We start from the raw sequence: 4,762 nt of genomic DNA on the forward strand, positions 1-4,762 counted from the left end.
CCTCCGGCTTCTCCCGGACCCGGGTCACAGCCGCAGGTGACCCTTCCCCCAACCCCGGGGGGCGAGGGGGCGGATGAGGATAGGGCCCGGGCTGTGGAGAGGGGGTCGTGCCGTCTCCAGCTTCAGCCCCTGGGGTGGGAGGGTCTGCTCCCGGGTCTCTCCTCCCAGGGGGTCTCTACCCCCATGTCTCTCCTCCTCTGGGGTCTCTCCTCCCAGGTCTCCCATCCAGAGGGTCTCTCCTCCCAGGGGGTCTCTCCCCCCCAGGTCTCCCCTCCCCCTTGGTCTCTCCTCCCGGGGGTCTCTCCTCCCAGGGGGTCTCTCCCCCCAGGTCTCCCCTCCCCCTTGGTCTCTCTTCCCGGGGGTCTCTCCTCCCGGGGGGGGGGTCTCTCCCCCCAGGGGGTCTCTCCCCCCAGGTCTCCGCTGCTCCTTGGTCTCTCCTGCCTTGGGTCTCTCCTTCCCGGGGACTCGTCTCTGTCCCGCCTCCCTCCGGGCCAAGCATGACCCTGAGGGTCCGGAGCGTGAGCTTTGGGTGCCTGCCCTTTGCAGGGGCGGCCGTTGGCTCCACATCCCTGGAGCGGCCCCCACACTGGGCGCTGAAAGCTCAGGAGGGTCTGCGCCCGGGGCCCAGCTGTAGTACTCAGTGACTCGTTCCTCCTGGCCTCTTCTGTAGATGGACGTTTACAGTAACCTGCCCAAGCGGACTCAGGGTCGTGAGGACAGAACGCGACGGTCTGTGTAAAGGCCTATCAGTCTCTATGTAAAAGCTGGCTGACGCTTTCCAGAGCATCTTGCAGGACAAAGCTGACTGGTGGAGTATGTATACTGAGAAGAATTGAAAACATGTAGAGTGTAAGGTTCAAAGAAGTGCTCTAGATGTGCCTCTTTTTCTCACCTAGTCCACAAGAGTTTAACCCCAGTGAAGCATTTCCTTGGACTTGCAATTCACACCTTCTTATGGCTACTGGGAAACATCATATTTAAATACCTGTTTCTTTTTGCAAATTCAGGAGGCTGTACTGTATGGCAGTGAGTGCAGCTCTCTGTGTAATGGGGGGGTGGGGAGGACGGTTGCAAATAGAATAATACAGTCACCAGTCCTCACGTTCTGTGACCCCTAGCAGGGTCTTCACTGTTCCAGGACAGCCTGTCACCACTCTGCTTTATCATTAAAATGATAGTTATCAGTTCCTGTGCACCTGCTGCCGTTGAATCTTCATGACCCCAATCTTCAGATGAGGAAGCAGAGACTCAAGGATTAAGGCATTTTCAGAGGTCACTTTACTTGGTGGTGAGCCCAAGCCTCAAGCAGTCATTCCAAGCTCTCCCTGCCTTACCCTCTGCTCTCAGTCTTGACCTGTCTCAGCAGCCACACGAGGACAGCAGAGGCAGAAAAACCAGTGTAGGAATCTCATCCCCATCAGTTGACAGCATCAGGCAAATCAGTGGACCTCTGCTGTGTGATGGAGCTTATGCTTTGTAAGTTGGTCCTAAGGCTTAAATGTGATAATACATGTAAAATGCTTGATCTGTGGTGAGTGTTCTCTCCATGGGGGCCTTTCCAATTGTATACTAATTAGATTCCTACCTCATGGCACAGTTCTTTCATGGAAATATGGTTTCCATTATTGCAACCTGGTAAAAGATTTGTAATTGCAGTCTTGTGTCCAAGGTAGCCTAAAGAGCATGGTTTTCTTTGTTCTTAGTGCATTTAAATCACTTAAAAATATTTTAAGGCGTCAATTAAGCTCACGTGCAAAGAACTCAACCAAAGAGAAAGTCTGACTTCTTTGCCAGCATCTTGATGCTGGATGTCAGCTTAAAACCACGTCTGTGGCTTCATGTGTGCTGTGTGTTAGTTGGTTCATCGTGTCTGACTCTGCGACCGTGTACTGTAGCCCACTGGGCTCATCTGTCTGTGGGATTCTCCAGGCAACAACCCTGAGGTGGGTTGCCACGCCCTTCCCCAGGCAGTCTCCCAGCCCAGCAGTCAAGCCAGTGTCTCGTGCCCCCTGCACCGGCAGGTGTGGGCTTTGCCACGCCCTTCCCCAGGCGGTCTCCCAGCCCAGCGGTCACGCCCGTGTGTCTTGCGCCCCCTGCACCGGCAAGTGTGGGCTTTGCCACGAGTGCCACGTGAGCATGTATTAAATCAGTAGCAGGAGAAGTGAAGGTTTGTATCTCATGCAAATCAAGGACAGATACATGTGCTTTTCAGTTTTTAAAGTGTGAAATGCAAAGGCTGCATGTAACGGACATGGAAAACACAAAGCCAAGTGCAGACTTGGCTTCTGGCGCCAGTGTTGCCGACGGCTTAGACCCATGCGCCGCCCCCATCGAGCCTTTCCTCGAGGCCTCTTCCAGCCCGCTCCCCAGTCCAACTGTGCATTATTATCACCTTGTTTTTCTCTAAAATAATATATTGTTTGATTTTCTTGTTTGAACTTCAGGTAGAAAGTCGTCATACTGTTTATTTTTCTACCCTTTCGGTGTGTAGAATTAGATGTGTGAGGTGCAAACATTGAAGCATTCGCTATAGGCTAGCTCGTTCATTTTCACTGCAGTTTGAGTACACTGCTGTTTCTTTATTATGGTGTCTCCAGGCAGTTGTTTCCAGGGTTTAAATCTTTGGAGAAAGGGCGGTATTTTGTTTGGACTTCGCGTGTGCAGGACTTCCTCCATAACACATAAGTAATGGGATCATAAGTGCCAGGACTCCTGAGATTGAAAAGAGCTGCTGAATTGTACCGTAACCGTTGGTACAATGTGGAACCATCCTAATAAAGTCCAATTGTACGGCTGTTGAAGTCACAGGACACATGCTTGTGAATGTGTATCCCTCTCACCTTGTTCGGATCTTTGTTCAGGATACTTTTTTGTTGGATCACTTATAATCCTGTTGATTTGTAGGAATCTTTAATACCTTGATATTAAGAAGTGTAACAATATCAAGCGTAGGTGACTGTGTTGAACAGGAAGATTATTTACACACACCACCACCAGCTGTGTAAATTGGTACATGCACTTAGTAAAACAGTTCGGTGTTACCTGATGAAGAATTGTACTCTCCACAAAGCCCCCGTGAGCTCTCACACATAGAGCAGGAGGCATGTACAGGAATATTCATAGCAGCACTGTTTGTATTCAAAACCATAGCGCCTCAAGAAGAATAGATATATCAGGACTTCCCCTGGCAGTCCAGTGGTTAAAACTCTGTGCTCCCAATACATGGGGCACAGGTTCGATCCCTGGTCAGGGAACTAAGATTCCACACGCCGCATGATGTGGCCAAAAAAAAAGAATGGATACTAGGTTGTGGAACCATCACACAGCAGAGCATCATCAGCAAAACAGGAATCACAGCTCCATGCTGCTTCCAGGATGAGTCTCAAGGTTAAAAGCGGAGGAGAAATTGAAGTAAAAAGCAAAAATCTAACATGTTGTCTGAGGAAATACACTTGGAAAATGGAAGAAGAACAAGAGTAGGACAGATCTCAGAATATTAGGTCTGAAAAGGGAGTTAGGACGTATTATATCAGCTACAGGTTATAAATTTTGTAGCACTCAGTGTTTGATAAAAATGGTTTATAGAAAATTTGCCTTCAGAAGAGTCAGAGAGAGTGACAAGAACCTTCTCAGGTTTTCTAGGGAAAGAAGTCAGAGGACTGAGGCGGGGCTTTCGCCACTGCCCGCTTGCACCCGGATCCCTCTTTCTTTCGTGCCGGGGGCGAGAGGTGGTGGCACGTGTGTTGCCGTTAACTTCGTTTCCTCTGTCGTTGCGTGGAGTGCAGGGTAATGACTCAGACACGGGGGCGCTCAAATGATAACGATTACTGACTTGCAAGACTTTTCGGCCCAAGTCTTCAACCTCTGGTAATGGTTTCTAACAAAGGTGTAGTTTTTATTTAGAGATTACGGTAAACAATTTAATTTTTACCCTGGGTTGGGCATCATCTGTGTAGACGGTGTCACTAGGAAAGAGGTGGACTGGACTTTTTAAAGTCAGATTGGAATAGAAACAAAGATCCTGGAGAGAATCAAAGTATTGTTACAGACTGAGTGTCCTTTTTTCTTGGCTTGCTTTCTTTCAGATGGTGTTTTCTTTAAAAACATATTTTAAGTGAGTTGGTAAACATGGAATTGCTTGTCAGAGAGCTTTATTCTTTGCCGAGCTATTCAGAAAGGCTCAGTTGAGTTCAGTCACTCAGTCGTGTCCAACTCTGTGACCCCATGGACTGCAGTACGCCAGTTTTCCCTGTCTATCACCAACTCCTGGAGCTTGCTCAAACTCATGTCCATCGAGTTGGTGATGCCATCCAACCATCTCATCCTCTCTCCCCTTCTCCTCCCGCCTTCAGTCTTTCCCAGCATCAGGGTCTTTTCAGTTGAGTCAGCTCTTCGCATCAAGTGGCCAAAGTATTGGAGTTTCAGCTTCAGCATCAGTCCTTCCAGTGAATACTCAGGATCTGCTTTAGGATGGACTGGTTGGATCTTCTTACTGTCCAAGGAACTCTTAAGAGTCTTATCCAACACCACAGTTCAAAAGCATCAATTCATCAGTGCTTAGCTTTCATTATAGTTCAACTCTCATATCCATACATGACTGCTGGAAAAAACATAGCTTTGACTAGACTTATGTTTGTTGGCAAAGTAACATCTCTGCCTTTTAATATGCTCTCTAGGTTGGTCATAGCTTTTCTTCCAAGGAGCATGCATCTTTTAATTTCATGACTGCAGTCACCATCTGCAGTGATTTTGGAGTCCAAGA

General features: G+C 48.6%; 1 protein-coding gene across 1 annotated transcript in view; it reads left to right on the plus strand.

Moving 5' to 3' along the window:
* Nucleotides 1-4,762, plus strand: part of TRAPPC12 (trafficking protein particle complex 12) — a 41,302-nt gene that overhangs the window by 149 nt on the left and 36,391 nt on the right. The window contains exon 2 of the mRNA XM_010848443.1: nucleotides 1-36. The gene's annotated coding sequence lies outside the window, so the exon portion shown is untranslated. The remainder of the gene's footprint in view (nucleotides 37-4,762) is intronic.

The sequence above is a fragment of the Bison bison genome, unplaced genomic scaffold (genome assembly GCF_000754665.1).
Source record: "Bison bison bison isolate TAMUID 2011002044 unplaced genomic scaffold, Bison_UMD1.0 scf7180017864266, whole genome shotgun sequence".
Taxonomy (NCBI): Eukaryota; Metazoa; Chordata; class Mammalia; order Artiodactyla; family Bovidae; genus Bison; species Bison bison.